Here is an 18,298-nt window from a genome sequence, read left to right on the forward strand (position 1 = left end):
TTCATACGTAGTTAATTGCATAAATGTTCAATATTATTACCATTATATTCGTTGAACCAATTTCGTATGTGCAGTAAGTTATGACACTCTGTCAAAAATATATTGTGTACATCCCATCATTTCTGCGGCTTTCGTAACCAGTGCAATCAGCACTTCCTCTTTCCGTACAAGGAACTTGCAAGAAAGATTGCCAGGCAGCCTCACAAGAAGTAATGTAACGAAGTGAAATCCGTGAATTCTGGAGACCAGACGCGTGATCCACCTCAGTCTGTCAAACTTACCAAGAATGTAGGGTCGAGACAGTCTCCAATGCGAGATTTAAAATTTGATCGTGTCATACACACACTCAATGTGAGCTGCCTATTACTACATAGAAAAAGTACGTAAGAAAAACCCACATAATTGAAAGATGTAAAAATGTGAGTTGAGTTTGTTATTCCTGATAACTGGAAACTTGCCATTTCTGTATACGTGTCCCCATGTAAAAATATATCTATTATCTATTAAATCGTCCTGCAACGTGTAGACGTGTCTAGCAGGAATTGTAGAACACAATGAAATGTGTATACTAGTGTGTTGGTCGGTAATGGATAGATACCTTTCACAGCTTATATGTACTTTATTTTGTAGTGTTATGCAAGTGCGTGCCATCCAAAAACTTCAGACGTCTTCAATGAATCCTTGCTTACATAATTATTACTCATAATCAGCTCTCGGAATGAACGTGAAAGAGAAAATACTGTGGTTATTTGTACGTTCTCTGTAAAGACATCTGCATTCCGAAAATCATTTAGCTCTAAGTAACGGGCTGCCATTGCTGCAAATACTATTTGTCTTTCACTCCACTTCAATGTGTGGGAAATAACTGCCTGCACGATTTTGTACACGCCCTGATATCTTTTATCTTGTATCTGTGTTTCTTACGTGAAAGATATGAGACATGTGTCATGATACCTGTTTGATACTGGCTATCAGATTATTTTGAGCATTCTTTTGCAAAATGTACCTGGTCTCTCTTGCACAGTTGCTCGTAACAAGACGTTAGTCTTCTACATCACATTTTTGTACATAGCAGATGGCTTGTTTACAAATCGTGTAGATCACGTATGGAACCCTATAAATTGTATGCCACTCTTGAGCCGTTGGCGATCCTTAAACACTGCTCGAGAATAAACTGTTTATATATTTTTTCGACAGATCGTTTTACAAATGAGCTACTGTTTTTCTGAAATTTTAGTGGTGGACTGATATCTCAGCCGGCCGCGGTGGTCTAGAGGTTCTAGGCGCTCAGTCCGGAACCGTGCGACTGCTACGGTCGCAGGTTCGAATCCTGCCTTGGGCATGGATGTGTGTGATGTCCTTAGGTTAGTTAGGTTTAAGTAGTTCTAAGTTCTAGGGGACTGATGACCACAGATGTTAAGTCCCATAGTGCTCAGAGCCATTTGAACCATTTGACTGATATCTCAATTTTACAGCTGTTCGGTTTGTCGACATATTTTTTGCATATTCACAGTTCCGTGCCGTATAAATTAGGAATGCAGTACCGATCACTACACCAAGAACAATTTTTTGTGGTCATGAGAAATATCATTACGAGTAGCAAAAGATGGCATTTCTATATATGTAGTAGCATTGCTAATAAAAATTCTACAGCGCTACCTCGTGCATTCTTTCCGGAGGAACATTCATTTTCGACGTTTTTATTTATTGCTTAGTTTCGTTTTGTTTGTTTATAAATCTGAATACGACTGTAGATCATAGTTTAAACCGGTAACCTTGTGAATTAAACCTGTAGATATTGTCTGGTTAAATAAAAAAGAAAAAAGAAAATAGAAAAATTACAGGATTACTTTTTACTTCATGATTTACAGTACAGAATGGCTAAAACGGCATTCAATGCAGACGACGTTCGATTTGGAATTTGAATTTGGTTGTCTCAGACACCGGAGCAGAATTTATTATCGCTACAAGTTCTTTTTCTCTAAGTATTGGTATTTTTGTGTGTTATTTGTTTTTTGTAAATCAGGAAATACAAATCAAATATTAGCTTGTTACACAGGCTAGGCATAGTGCCTTAGTTAAACACAGTGACCGTCTTGTAATTTATTTTATTAGATATTTCAGCCTCAGATCATTCAAATGCTATCATTGTGGGTTTTCATCAGGTTATCTTCCATTTGGAAAATGGGTGCACTCAGCGACTGTTATGTGGCTTATAAATTATAGATTGCAGCAATTGGTCCTTCTTTTTTAGATTTTATTACGCAAATCCAGATTTCTGCTAGTGGCTAGCCATTCTCAATGCACTATTTTCTATTCTCGAAGCATGCAAGGCCCTGTTGTTCGGGCGTCAGTCACATTTCTTTGAATACTACTGTATCATTATACTACTGTATCATCATCGCTGTACTCTATAATTTGTAAATTATATTGTGGGCTTTGATTTATTACCAAGCCATCATCAGATGATGTGTTTAAAAAGAAAAATGGGAGACACTTGTGGTGTCACCGCCAGACACCACACTTGCTAGGTAGTAGCCTTTAAATCGGCCGCGGTCCATTAGTATACGCCGGACCCGCGTGTCGCCACTGTCAGTAATTGCAGACCGAGCGCCGCCACACGGCAGGTCTAGAGAGACGTACTAGCACTCGCCCCAGTCGTACAGCCGACTTTGCAAGGAACGGTTCACTGACAAATACGCTCTCATTTGCCGAGACGATAGTTAGCATAGCCTTCAGCTAAGTCAATTGCTACGACCTAGCAAAGCGCCATTTATCTTTTGCTATGTATCTAATGAAGCATGTACAGTAACAGGACCAATGTTCACCAATTGTGGATTAAAGTTAAGTATTCCAGCAGCTACGTACTTTTCATTATAGCATTCATTACGTATCCTGTTTCAGACCTCACGCCAGCCTGCGTGAGTTTAAGCGCGTGCCTTTCGGTTACCCGTCACTGTGGATTGGCTGTCTTGCCAGTCCACAACAATACTAAAATACTAGAAAGCTAAATTAGAAATCAAACTCATTATTACTTTAACCACTGACATTTTCTTCGTTTCCTTGATGCTCATTTGATTCAAATTTTATATTTATTTCATACCGAGAAGTGAAAAGTTATACGTCTGGTTCTGAGACGTTAGTCAGTCTTACATGCCATCTACAAAGAGCATCAGCATTGTTTCCGCATCCTGCTTTCTTTCTCACTGGAGTCGCCACTTGTGACAGAGGCAGATTAACAGTAAAGTTCAGACCGCTGAATATATTCTGCTTCCTTTTCCTTCAGTGTGTCCCATTGTAGCAGTTGTTGCTAATAATGGGCAATCGTTCTTCATAGTTTTTGTAAATATTCCGTTTTAGCCCTGCGACCCGATGCCCTTTCTGACGCCGCTGCTGTTAGCCGGTTCTGTGGCCGAGCGGTTCTAGACACTTCAGTCTGGAACCGCGCGATCGCTACGGTCGCAGGTTCGAATCCTACCTCGGGCATGGATGTGTGTGATGTCCTTAGGTTAGTTAGGTTTAAGTTGTTGCAAGTTCTAGGGGACTGATGACCTCCAATGTTAAGTCCCATAGTGCTCAGAGCCATTTGAACCATTTGAGCTGTTAGTTGCCCTAGGAAAATTTCGTGCGCTGTCTGTCTGTGATTCGTCTTAACTTCGTCCTGTGTCTTATTTTAACTGCTTGTGCTTCCTGTTTTTCACCCACAGATGGAAAGTGACATGGTGTTGGCTTAGGGTGTGAACAACCGCTTAACTGGGAACTGCCCGATATTGGTGTTACAAATAATTTTGTTTTAATACAGACATTAAGTATTCGATAACTCCATATTATCGTAACAGAGTACAGGCATTCGAATTATCGAAAGGTGTGGGGGTAAATAATAATCTTTCACTAAATGGTTAGAAAGAATTAAATTGTATGGCAGTATCTACATAGTACACAGGAGAAGTAAGTGCAGTAGCAAAACTATATATCATGTACGACGTACAATTTATAATTAGAATATCAGGTTTTTCAGATACAGCAGTAATAATGACACGTTGACCGCCACGAGACGGCCTGTGGTCACAGCAGAGCCTCACGTCTCACGCCTGACGTAGAGGCCTAGCAGTGCCAGGCGGCAAAACATCCATCACTATGCATGCGGCAGTCAATGTGTTAAGTACGTATCCACTACCATGGGAAAACGGTACGAATACTGCTTTTATTTTCAACTTTGTTCAGTAAACACAACATAATTCCCATATTTTCACTTGTATTCTAAATGACTGTAGCTCAATTGTTCAATGGGTAAATGTCAGATTATGATTCCAAAGGTCTATGGTTCAATCTCCATTCAGTCCGAGCATTTACTTTTTCACCTATGTCTCCTTTCACCTTTGCCATTTATTTATTCGTCTGAAGAATGACAAGATGAACACTGTCCCGGCGTCGACGTTTAACTATAGTTCCCATTATAATTGTGGTGTTCAAACTAACTTTCAGGTTGATTACATCTATACCTCGTTCTAAATGAGTGCTTTAGTCTTAAACAAAGCCTGTTGTTATTGAGTGACTTTGGGTGTATCTTAAATTTATGTAAAAGTTCAGCTGGTCTTTTGTTTGCGGGTGAAAACTTTGTCATGTACTACTTACGTATTTGTCCGCAGCTCACGGTCTAGTGGCTGGCGTTGCTGCCTCTGGATCACGGATTCCCGGCCGGGTTGGAAATTTTCTCTGCCCGGAGACTGGGTGTTAGTGTTGTCCTCATCATTTCATCATCGTCATCATTATTCGTGACAGCGGCTAGATTTGGTTGTGAAAGAAATTGGCCTGTGTAAAAATTGTGACTTTGTCTGGGCGCTGGTGACCGCGCAGTTGAGCGCCCCACAAACCAAACAACATCTACTTAAGAAACTTCCTGGCAGATTAAATCTGTGTGCCGGACCGAGACTCGAACTCGGGACCTTTGCCTTTCGCGGGTAAGTGCTCTAACAACTGAGCTATCCAAGGACGACTCACGCCCCGTCCTCACAGCATTCTGCCATCATCCACTTACGTTTGCATCTGATTTTATACACGAGGTGGTTCACGCACGCATACACTATCGGATCAATGTATCCGGACACCTATTAGCGGACATTAATGTGAGGCGTGCCAGCCTTCACCTTCATGACGGCTTGAAATCTGCCGGGGACATTTTCAGTGAGGTGTCGGAATGTCTGTGAAGGAGTAGGAGCCAATTCTTCCTCAAGAGCTGAAACTAGAGAAGTTAGTGTTGTTGTTGCTGTTGTTGGTCTTCAGTCCAGAGACTGGTTTGATGCAGCTCTCCATTCTACTCTATCCCGTGCAAGCTTTTTCATCTCCCAATACCTACTGCAACCTACATCCTTCTGAATCTGCTTAGTGTATTCATCTCTTGGTATCCCTCTACGATTTTTACCCTCCATGCTTTCCTCCAGTACTAAATTGGTGATCCCTTGATGCCTCAGCACACGTCCTACCAACCGATCCCTTCTTCTAGTCAAGTTGTGCCACAACTTTCTCTTCTCCCCAATTCTATTCAATACCTCCTCATTAGTTATGTGATCTACCCATCTGATCTTCAACATACTTCTGTAGAACCAATTTCGAAAACTTCTATTCTCTTCCTGTCCAAACTATTTATGGTCCATGTTTCACTTCCATACCCGGCTACACTCCATACAAATACTTTCAGAAACGGTTCCCTGACACTTAAATCTATACTCGATGTTAACAAATTTCTCTTCTTCAGAAACGCTTTCCTTGCCATTGCCGGTCTACATTTTATGTCCACTCTACTTCAACCATCATCAATTATTTTACTCCCCAAATAGCAAAACTCATCCAATTCCCTCAGCATCACCTGTCTTAATTCGACTACATTCCATTATCCTCGTTTTGCTTCTGTTGATGTTCATCTTATATCCTCCTTTCAAGACACTATCCATTCCGTTCAACTGGTCTACCAGGTCCTTTGCTGTCTCTGACAGAATTACACTGTCATCGGCGAACCTCAAAGTTTTTATTTCTTCACCATGGATTTTAATTCCTACTCCGAATTTTTTTTTTTTTTTTTGTTTCCTTTACTACTTGCTCAATATACAGATTGAATAACATCGGGGATAGGCTACAACCCTGTCTCACTCCCTTCCCAACAACTGCTTCCCTTTCATGCCCCTCGACTCCTGTAACTGCCATCTGGTTTCTGTACAAATTGTAAATAGCCTTCCGCTCCCTGTATTTGATCCCTTTCAGAATTTAAAAGACAGTATTCCCGTCAACATTGTCAAAAGCTTTCTCTAAGCCTACAAATGCTAGAAACGGAGGTTTACCTTTCCTTAATCTGTCTTCTAAGACAAGTCTTAGGTTCTACGGAATCCAAACATTTCTACGGAATCCAAACTGATCTTCCCCGATGTCGGCTTCTACCAGTTTTTCCATTCGTCTGTAAAGAATTCGCGTTAGTATTTTGCAGCTGTGACTTATTAAACTGATAGTTCGGTAATTTTCACATCTGTCAACACCTGCTTTCTTTGGGATTGGAATTATTATATTCTTCTTGAAGTCTGAGGGTATTTCGCCTGCCTCATACATCTTGCTCACCAGATGGTAGAGTTCTGTCAGGGCTGGCTCTTCCAAGCCTGTCAGTAGTTCTACTCCCGGGGCCTTGTTTCGACTTAGGTCTTTCAGTGCTCTGTCAAACTCTTGACGCAGTATCATATCTACCGGGTGATCAAAAAGTCAGGATAAATTTGAAAACTGAATAAATCACGGAATAATGTAGATGGAGAGGTACAAATTGACACACATGCATGGAATGACATGGGGTTTTATTAGAACAAAAAAAAAATACAGAGGTTCAAAACCTGTCCGACAAATGGCGCTTCATCTGATCAGAATAGCAATAATAAGCATAACAAAGTAAGACAAAGCAAAGATGATGTTCTTTACAGGAAATGCTTAATATGTCCACCATCATTCCTCAACAATAGCTGTAGTCGAGGAATAATGTTGTTAACAGCACTGTAAAGCATGTCCGGAGTTATGGTGAGGCATTGGCGTCGGATGTTGTCTTTCAGCATCCATAGAGATGTCGGTCGATCACGATACACTTGCGACTTCAGGTAACCCCAAAGCCAATAATCGCACGGACTGTCTGCGGACCTGGGAGGCCAAGCATGACGAAAGTGGCGGCTGAGCACACGATCATCACCAAACGACGCTCGCAAGATATCTTTCACGCGTCTAGCAGTATGGGGTGGTTCTAATAAAACCCCATGTCATTCCAAGCATGTGTGTCAATTTGTACCTCTCTATCTACATTATTCCGTGGTTTATTAAGTTTTCAAATTTATACTGACTTTTTGATCACCCGGTAGTTAGTGATGATGGATGCTGAAGTCTGGAGTGAAGTCGACATTCTATCCATACCCAAGGTCTTACATTGGGTTCAGGCCGGGACTCTGAACAGACCAGTCCACTTCAGGAACGTTATTGTCCACAAAGTGTTGCCTCACAGATGCAGTATCATGCTGATGCTAAAGATCATCGTCACCGAGCTGTTCCTCTACTGTACGCGGTACAAAATGCTATAAAATGTGCTGATATCCTTCCGCATTTAGCGTTTTCTTAAGCGCAATAAGGGGGTCACATCTTAACCACGAAAAACACACCCGTGCCGTAGCACCATCTTCTCCGAACTTCACTGTTGGCACTACACATGATGGCAGGCAACGTACTTCAGGCATTCTCCAGAGCCCAAACACTTCCGTCTGATTACCACAGGGTACAGTGCGATTCATCACCCCAAATAATCGTTTCAAGTCATCTTCTGGCCAGTCGCTTAGTACTGGCTTCAGAAATCTGTGGCTTATGAGAAGCTGCTCGACCGTTTTTCCCCATTCTTTTTAGCTCCTTAAACACAGCCGTCGTGCTAACTGAACTGCTGGTAGCACTTTGGAGCTGATGAGTGATTCCTTCCGCTGATTTCGTGGGACTTTCTACAACCACCCTCCACAAAGCTCGACGGTCCCTGTGCGTCAGTAGATGATGTATGACTGGTCCTGGTTTGGCTGTGGCTGTTCCTTCGCGTTTCCTCTTCGCAGTCACATGACGCGCAGTTGACTTGGGTAGCTTTAGAAGGCTGAAATCTCCCTGATGGATCTGTTACTCAGGTGACATCCAATGTCTAGTCCACGCTTTCGTGACCTACCATTCTGGTGCTCCTGCTTCTCTACTGACAACACGATACTCCTCGCCTCCTTTAATACTGGCGGGTCTACCTCTTGTGACGCCTAGTGGTCTGTTCAGCGTTAGACAGCGTATCCGGATGCTTTTAATCTGATATTATAACATAGGTTCTTTACTTGGTTTCCTTTCTATTCGCAATGAGCATGTTTGATCTAAGGAGAATTTTAAAAATACACTTAAAATGCATTTAGTACCTTGCTATACGGCCGGTATCGACACCTTTTCTGTGCTGTTTTTAAGGTATCGATAAGAAAATTTGGTATTGGCATCTTGAACAAATATCGTATAGAATGTGGTACTTCCCAATCCATAATAACTACACCCAAGCCGAGCCAGTAAAATCTAGGACAAAGTTTCTATCAGAGTTTGTTCCAACTGTATATCCTACACTACTGGCCACTAAAATTGCTAGACCACGAAAATGACGTGCTACAGACGCGAAATTTAACCGACAGGAAGAAGATGCTGTGATATGCGAGTGATTAGCTTTTCAGAGCATTCACACAAGGTTGGCGCCGGTGGCGACACCTACAACGTGCTGACATGAGGCATGTTTACAACCGGTTTCTCATACACAAACAGCAGTTCACCGGCGTTGCCTGGTGAAACGTTGTTGTGATGCCTCGTGTAAGGAGGAGAAATGCGTACCATCACGTTTCCGACTTTGATAAAGGTCGGATTGTAGCCTATCGCGATTGCGGTTAATCGTATCGCGACATTCCTGCTCGCGTTGGTCGAGATCCAATGACTGTTAGCAGAATATGGAATCGGTGGGTTCAGGAGGGTACTACGGAACGCCGTGCTGGATCCCAACGGCGTCGTATCACTAGCAGTCGAGATGACAGGCATCTTATCCGAATGGCTGTAACGGATCGTGCAGCCACGTCTCGGTCCCTGAGTCGACAGATGTGGACGTTGTCAAGACAACAACCATCTGCACGAACAGTTCGACGACGTTTGCAGCAGCATGGACTATCAGCTCGGAGACCATGGCTGCGGTTACCCTTGACGCTGCATCACAGACAGGAGCGCCTGCGATGGTGTAGTCAACGACGAACCTGGGTTCACGAATGGCAAAACGTCATTTTTTCGGATGAATCCAGGTTCTATTTACAGCATCATGATGGTCACATCCGTGTTTGGCGACATTACGGTGAACACACATTGGAAGCGTGTATTCGTCATCGCCATACTGGCGTATGACCCGGGGTGATAGTATGGGGTGCCATTGGTTACACGTCTCGGCCACCTCTTGTTCGCATTGACGGCACTTTGAACAGTGGACATTATATTTCAGATGTTTTACGACCCTGGCTCTACCCTTCATTCGATTCCTGCGAAACCCTACATTTCAGCAGGATAATGCACGACCATATGTACGGGCCTTTCTGGATACAGAAAATGTTCGACTACTGCCCTGGCCAGCACATTCTCCAGATCTCTCAAAAATTGAAAACGTCTGGTCAATGGTGGCCGAGCAACTGGCTCGTCATGAACTCTGGTATTGAGTTGAAGGTGCATGGGCAGCTGTACCTGTACACGCCATCCAAGCTCTGTTTGGCTCAATGCCCAGGCGTATCAAGGCCGTTATTACGGCCAGAGGTGGTTGTTCTTGGTACTGATTTCTCAGGATCTATGCACCCAAATTGCGTGAAAATGTAATCAAATGTGAGTTCTAGTGTAATATATTTGTCCAATGAAAACCCGTTTATCATCTGCATTTCTTCTTGGTGTAGCAATTTTAATGGCCAGTAGTGTATGTTTGGTAAGGGAGCGCACTGCATGTTAATGTATACGAGGTGATCATTGGACTGAATCATCAAATTATGAAAATGTCTAAAGATGTGTAAGCGTTTATATAATGAACTTAAGCTGGAAGAAATGGTGTTGCCATTTGTTGTTAGCTATAATGATTCTACAATTACTGTCTGTGCACCGGACAGTTACACAGGTCCCACCGCTTAATGATGCTCGGTTGTTACATCGGTGTGGCTGAAAAGCGTCAGTAACCTCGAAGGTTTTCTTCTGTACTTTACTGAAGATGATTATAATAGAAACAGTTTGCCATTGCCTCCCTTCATCTCATCATCTGCCGTACTCTGGAAGAGTGAAAAACCCTATAGCTTAATGTTTAATGGCACTTTTTAAAACAGTCTGTAAAAGTGGAGGTTAACATTCTAATCTTTTCAGCGCTAAAGTTATACGAAGATTACAGGGGAAGCACTTATTTTTTTAATGATCTCTCTTGCGTTCTTATTGTAACACATAAATCCCAAATACATTCGCAGAAGAAACGACGTGAACTTCTCTCATCCAACTGATTTGCACCGTGAGTTATGTGGAAAGTTAGAGTAATTTCACTTTTAAGTTTACATTGTTCATTAACTTAGCTGCCCCATTCTCTGCACCGGAATCATGAATTTTGCACATTTCCATTTATTTACCTTATTTTTCTCGTCTCTAAAACGCAAAATAATCATAAAAATGAATATACTGCGTTTTAATGAGAACTTTACAAGGAAACCTTACATGGCTTTTCGAAGGAAGCAGCCAAGCATCCCTCGTAAGTGATTTAAGGCAACCACAGAAAAGCTAAGTATGGACTGCCCGATGGCGATTTAAGCGTTGGCCCTCCAGAATGAAAGTCCATTGCAACATCGCTCAGTTTCCTACGAATAGGTTACGAATGAAAGTAAAACATTGGATGAAACCCAGAGCCAGTACTTTTTTTACTGAACCTAATTTCAACTCCTTTAAGGGAATCGTATCAACAGCATCGCGTGACTTCACTCCTTCATACACTGCAGAAGGAAGAAAAGTTTACGTTTCTGTTCAGCCTATCAATCAGATCGTTTACGTATGTAGAGAACAAGAATCGTTCTATCGCACTTCCCTGGGGCACTCCTCATGATACCTTTGTCTCTGATGAACGCTCGCGACCAGGAATCGTACTAGGTTCTATTACCCAAAAACCGGTTACCGGTAAGTTCGATAAACGCACGAGCATTACGGAAATGCTCTGTGAATTCAAATGGAAGTCCCTGAGGGGTAGAAGACGTTTTCATGAAGCAGCATTGAGAAAGATCAGAGAACTAACATTTGTGACAGACTGCAGAATGATTCTATTGTCACCAGTCTCGTAAGGATTGCGAAGAGGAGATAGACCTAAGAGAAAGTAGGACTCTTACGGAAGGATATAGACAGTCATTTTTCCGTCTGTCCTTCTGTAAGTGGGAAAGGAAAGGGAATTCCGTTCTAAAAAGTTCTAGATTTGAGTCATCGAACAGTTACTTTGTGCGTTTTTGTGTGTGTATTGTGCTCATAGTACATCAAAACCAATCAAACTTATGAAACAAACCGTGGCTGGTGCTTCTCTTATCTTCGACAGTGTTGTTAGAATTTACCTTAATACAGGGACGGTTTGTTTCAAGATAATCCAATTGTATGAAGACAGAAAAGCAAATAACTGTACGTGACAATGTAAAAACTTTGAAACGAGTTACAGTTTCACTGAATGAGGATTTGCGTATCTGTAACTAGCTCCGGATCTAAATCTTTTTCCAAGCGATGTCATACATTATTATGCAATTTGAATGTTATATAAGAAATACAAGACGCTGACTGGACAATGACGAAGCAAAAAACTAGTCGCAGATAAAGAAATCACTAACTGAACGAAATTTTAACAGCTACTAGGAATTTTTACACTAATATTCGCAATTTTGTTTGTGCTTTTTATTGATTTCATGAATTTTTTCGTATACAGCATAACCACTATGTGTTTAAATAATTATTCCCTAGAGATAGTGTGTCCATTCAATTTAATGAGGTGTTTAGTGTACTTGATAGCTATCGTAGTAGCAAGATGTAATAGTCCTTTGAGCTGTTCCTTTAAGTTTTTTCTCGGGTATATATCAAATACATTCTTATATCTATGGCCAAAAAATTATTTCGTTTGCACTGAAAATAGAAACATGTAAATCTCGTTTTGTAATGAAAATGTTCAGTCCCCATTAAATCCTGCTGAAAGATAAGTTTTTGTTCGTTGAAAGAAATACGTCTTCATTCAAATAAGAAGACTGGTGAAACCCTGCTTAGTCTTTTAATCATAACGCAAAATATTTGGTGAAGTCAGGACTTTTGTCTCCACATATCCCCTCGGTAGCAACGAGCTGATTAAATGTTAATTTATTCGATATTCCGAGATTTTTTTACTATTTCTAATCGCATAAAATAACCAATGACGGACGGAGCAAGGAGGACATCAAAAGCAGACTCGCTATGGCAAAAAAGGCATTTCTGGCCAAGAGAAGTCTACTAATATCAAATACCGGCCTTAATTTGAGGAAGAAATTTCTGAGGATGTACGTCTGGAGTACAGCATTGTATGGTAGTGAAACATGGACTGTGGGAAAACCGGAACAGAAGAGAATCGAAGCATTTGAGATGTGGTGCTATAGACGAATGTTGAAAATTAGGTGGACTGATAAGGTAAGGAATGAGGAGGTTCTACGCAGAATCGGAGAGGAAAGGAATATGCGGAAAACACTGATAAGGAGAAGGGACAGGATGATAGGACATCTGCTAAGACATGAGGGAATGACTTCCATGGTACTAGAGGGAGCTGTAGAGGGCAAAAACTGTAGAGGAAGACAGAGATTGGAATACGTCAAGCAAATAATTGAGGACGTAGGTTGCAAGTGCTACTCTGAGATGAAGAGGTTAGCCACAGGAAAGGAATTCGTGGCGGGCAGCATCAAACCAGTCAGTAGACTGATGACCAAAAAAAAAGTCGCATACAATCGGAGGCCACTTGAGGTATCAGACTATCGGCTTTCTTTGATACATTCAAGTACTTAATAACTATAGCGGCTTGGTTAGTACTGAAAAGGAGCCAGAGGGATGAATATTTCTTCTTTTTAACGTATTTATAACTTCTGTATTGCTACGAGTGGTCGTGTATATCATCCACGGAACAGCAAATAATTTCACCCCTCCGTGAATCGAACCCGGGACCCCGTGCTCGGGAAGCGATAACGCGACCGCGAGACCACGAGCTGCGGACAGGAAGCAAGGAAGAGGATGTTGTTTGGTGGCCGGTATCCTCTTCCTAGAACACAAACTGCACACATGTATTAACAGGGTTCTTTATTAATCAGAACAGAAAGTTACTTATCTTTAAGTTAGTTCATGTGTTGCGGTACAAGCTCTTCCGTAATAGTCCACGTTAGCCTCATTGCAGGTGAAGTGCAAGTCCCGCTATGTACACTACTCTGGTCGCTAGGTACCGACTGACTCTGAGCTAGAGACGGTGACTGACTGACTCCGACTGCAACTTACTGGGTGACTGTCTGTGACTGACTGGGCCTTCCGGTCCGCAACGGCGATCTAAATACTTGCGGTCGAGAGGGAGTTGGCGGCACGTTACTTGCGAGTCTGCCTTTGGCCTCTCTCCTGATACGTGCATTTGTTCCTGCGCCTATTATCGATCTTCTCGAAACCTCTTTGCCGAGCGGTGTGCTGGCGACAATTTACGCCAGCACAGTCCATGATGGATATACTTCTAAATATGTTTATAAGCAGTTTCTTTCGTAGAAGGGCTCCTCAGTTTAGCAAAATTCTTCCAGCGACTCAGAGACAGACTCTTGCTTTGCCTACAGCTGATACACATGTGCATGCCTATTTACAGTATGGAGACGTTTTTCGTGATCAGAGTGTGTCCTCCTTTCTACGCTTAAGAAAACGCTAAATGTGAAGGCATATGAACACACTTTACAGCTTTGTGTACTGCCTGCCGTAGAGGAACAGCTCGGGGACGATGACTGCTTTTATCAACATGACAACACACCTTGTTATAAAGCAGCATCTGTGAGGCAATTGTTTTTGGGCAATAACATTCCTGAAGTGGACTGACCTGCACAGTGTCCCGACCTGAACACGATGGAATAACTTTGGAATAAATTGGAATGCCGACTTCGCTCCTGACCGCTGTGTCCAACATCACCGCCTCCTCTGCTTTCGGATCTTGAGGAAGAACTGGATGCCATATCTCCACAGACATTCCCACACATCACTGAAAGTGTCCCCAGCAGAGTTCATGCCGTCATGAAGGCGAATCGCAGACATACGCCGTATTAATGTCCGCTAACAGGTGACCGGATACTTTTGATCAGTTGGTGTTCTGACAAAATGTTTGAATCTTTGTGTCTCTTGAACGTCGCAGTGAAGTAGTAACTACAGAGATCACTTTACCTTTGGTCAACAAATTTATTAACAATGCAGGCGAAAAACCAAGAGTGAGTCTTCTGGAATGACCGTTAAAAATTAGATGAGGCTACCACGTCGATTCCGTTTTTCACGACCCATTCATCCGTTTAATTGAAGATGTATTGCGGGAAACGGATTGGGATCTGAGACATGGTAGCTCAGTAATTATCTCAAACTTTGCCTTTAAACTACTTTAAGAGATTGCTGTGTTATGTGGCATCCACATGGAGCTTGATGCTGTATTGGTAGTCAACAGAGTCATAGAAGTTACAAAAATTACTGTAATGCCTATTTGCTATAAAGAGGGTTACTCATGATTCGAGTCAGGAACCTTTCTAAACAGTCAGAATATAGCGAAGGTAAACGTCCATTACCACTCGTCTAAAAGACACTGGTCGTTTAGCTTTTTTAGTTCAAACAAATGTGCCCATGATATTAAGATGCATACTATTAGTCTCCCAGTTCTCGTTTAAATTTGCAATATTTCTCTGTCATCCATTGACTACGCCTACCTTTGAAATGCGGTATTTTTGACGAGTTGGGACAAAAACAGCGAGTTGCACGAGAACTGAGATGCAGGGAGGCACCGGACCACACTGCCCTGTTTCACTATTATTTGCTACTTTTGTCGCTAAGCATGGAAGACTTTGATGCAGACTTCGTCTGTTCACTATCATAAAAGATATATAGGTACACTATGTGATCAAAAGTATCCGAACACCTGGCTGAAAATGACTTACAAGTTCGTGGCGCCCTCCATCGGTAATGCTGGAATGCAACATGGTGTTGGACCACCCTTAGATTTGTGACAGCTTCCACTCTCGCAGGCATACGTTTAATCAGGTGCTGGAAGGTTCCTTGGGGGATGGCAGCCCATTCATCACGGAGAGCTGCACTGAGGAGAGGTATGGATGTCGGTCGGTGAGGCCTGGCACGAAGGTGTTCTATAGGATTCAGGTCAGGAATCTGTGCAGCCCAATCCATTGCAGGGATGTTATTGTCGTATAACCATTCAGCTACGGGCCGTGCATTATGAACAGGTGCTCGATCGTGTTGAAAGATGTAATCGCCATCCCCGAATTGCTCAGTCTGGAACCGCAGGACTGCTACAGTCGCAGGTTCGAATCCTGCCTCGGGCATGGGTGTGTGTGATGTCCTTAGGTTAGTTAGGTTTAAGTAGTTCTAAGTTCTAGGGGACTTATGACCTAAGATGTTGAGTCCCATAGTGCTCAGAGCCATTTTGAACCCCGAATTGCTCTTCAAGAGTGGGAAGCAAGAATGTGCTTAAAACATCAATGTAGGCTTGTGCTGTGATAGTACCACGCAAAACAACAAGGGGTGCAAGCCTCCTCCACAAAAAACACGGCCACACCACCGCCTCCGAAATTTACTATTGTCACTACACAGATGATGTTCACTGGGCATTCGCCATACCCACACCCTGCCATCTGATCGCCACATTGTGTACCGTGATTCGTCACACCACACAACGTTTTTCCACTGTTCAATCGTGCAATATTTACGCTCCATACACCAAGCCAGGCGTCGTTTGGCATTTACCGGCGTGATGTTTGGCTTATGAGCAGCCGCTCGACCATGAAATCCAAGTTATCTCACCTCCCGCCTAACTGTCATAGTACTTGCAAAGGATGCTGATGCAGTTTGGAATTCCTGTATGATGGTCTGGATATATGTCTGACTACTACACATTACGACCCTCTTCAACTGTCGGTGGTCTCTGTCAGTCAACAAATGAGGTCGGCCTGTGCGCTTTTGTGCTGTACGTGTCCCTTCACGTTTCCACTTCACTATCGCATCGGAAACAGTGGACCTAGGGATGTTTAGGAGTGTGGAAATCTCGCGTATAGACGTATGACGCAAGTGAGACCCAATCACCTGACCACGTTCGAAGCTCATGAGTTCCGCGAGGCGCCCCATTCTACTCTCTCGCGATGTCTAATGACTACTGAGGTGTCTGATATGGTGATATGGAGTACCTAACAGTAGGTGGCAGCACAATGAACCTAATATGAAAAACATTTGTTTTTGGGTGTGCCCGGATACTTTTGATCATCTAGTGTATTTTTACGTTGATTTACATAAAAATTAAATAAGATTTTAGGCACGGAAAGGGCTTCATTACTTACAAGCAACATCGTACATTTTAACAGAAATGAAAATAAAATATTATAGATACTGCATTAGATGCAAAAACACAGTATCTTAAAAAAACACTAAAATAACCTTTTCGTGAAATTTTAATGAAGAGTTAACACGTTGGGGTTCAAAACCAGCAGCTTCTCATGAGCCACACATTTCTGAGGTCAATGCTAAGCGATGATTTATGTGTAAAGAGCAACCGGCGCCACTGGACAATGAATGACTCGAAACGTGTGCATTGGACTGATGAAGTATGCTATATCCCTGGGCAATCCGATGGAAGCGTTTGGTTTTGGCGAATGCCTGGAGAACGTTACCTGCCATCAAATGGTTTAAATGGCTCTAAGCACTACGGGACTTAACATCTGAGGTCATCAGTCCCCTAGAACTTAGAACTACTTAAACCTAACTAACCTAAGGACATCACACACATCTATACCCGATGCAAGATTCGAACTTGCAACCGTAGCAGCAACTCGGTTCCGGACTTAAGCGCCTAGAACCGCTCGGCCACAGCGGCCGGCTACCTGCCATCACGCGTGGTGCCAACAGTGAAGTACGGATAAGGCGGTGTTACGGAATGGATTTGTTTTTCGTGATTAAGGTGTGCTACCCTTATTGCGCTAAAAAACGGTAAATTTCGAAGGATATGAGCGCATTTTACAGCTTTGTGTACTGCGTACAGTAGAGGAACAGTTCTTAGATGATGGCTGTTTGTATCAGCATGAAATTTGGAAATTTGTGGTAAGGACTATGGGACCAAACTGCTGAGGTCATCGGTCCCTAGGCTTAAACACTAATTAATCTAACTTATACTAGGGACAACACACACCCCCATGCCCGAGGGATGACTCGAACCTCCTACGGCGGGAGCCGCGCGAACCGTGCAAGACGCCAGAGACCGCGCAGCTACCCCGCGCGGCTATCAGCACGACAATGCACGCTGTCGTAAAGCAGCAGCTGTGAGGCAAAGGTTTATGGACAATAACATTCCTCACATGGCAGGATCCGAATCATTCGTGTGAGTTCTGGGATTAAATAACTGCTTCGTGTCATTCAATGGCCAACTGCGGTTCTCTTAATTGGACGCTACTTCTGAGAACTGTATGGCCCCAGTGTACCCCAGTAATCCTACGGGGGAAAGGAGACCTATAGTTTGACGAAGGATCAGACCCACGTGCCGTACGTGCTGAATCTTCACATCACTGAGAGGTGAATGTAAGGTCACAGGTTGGTTCCTCAATACGCCATGGTCATCTGTTTCCCTAATTGCTCTCCACCTGAGGTTGTGCTCGATCTCTATTGAGTTCAATGTGGATGAGAGGCTGAACTTCGACAGTCCCTTTTTGAACGTAAAAACGTATTAAGTGAGCGACTACGCTGGTTACCGAACTCCTTTGACAGGTAGGATGCAACAGTGGGTAGAGAATGTCTCGTAATTGCACAAGGAGAATTTGGAAGTGCGTCTTTCTGTCTAAGATAAAGAAATGGTATCCTGCACCCATTAAACTATAAATTTCTGGTAACTCAGGTATGAGGCCCTATGTCCAACGAACAGGTGCGTATGTGCTGTGTAAGAGCTTGTGAATGTTCCATCCACCCACCACTACCGTGCGAC

The sequence above is a fragment of the Schistocerca piceifrons genome, chromosome X (assembly GCF_021461385.2).
Source record: "Schistocerca piceifrons isolate TAMUIC-IGC-003096 chromosome X, iqSchPice1.1, whole genome shotgun sequence".
Lineage (NCBI taxonomy): Eukaryota > Metazoa > Arthropoda > Insecta > Orthoptera > Acrididae > Schistocerca > Schistocerca piceifrons.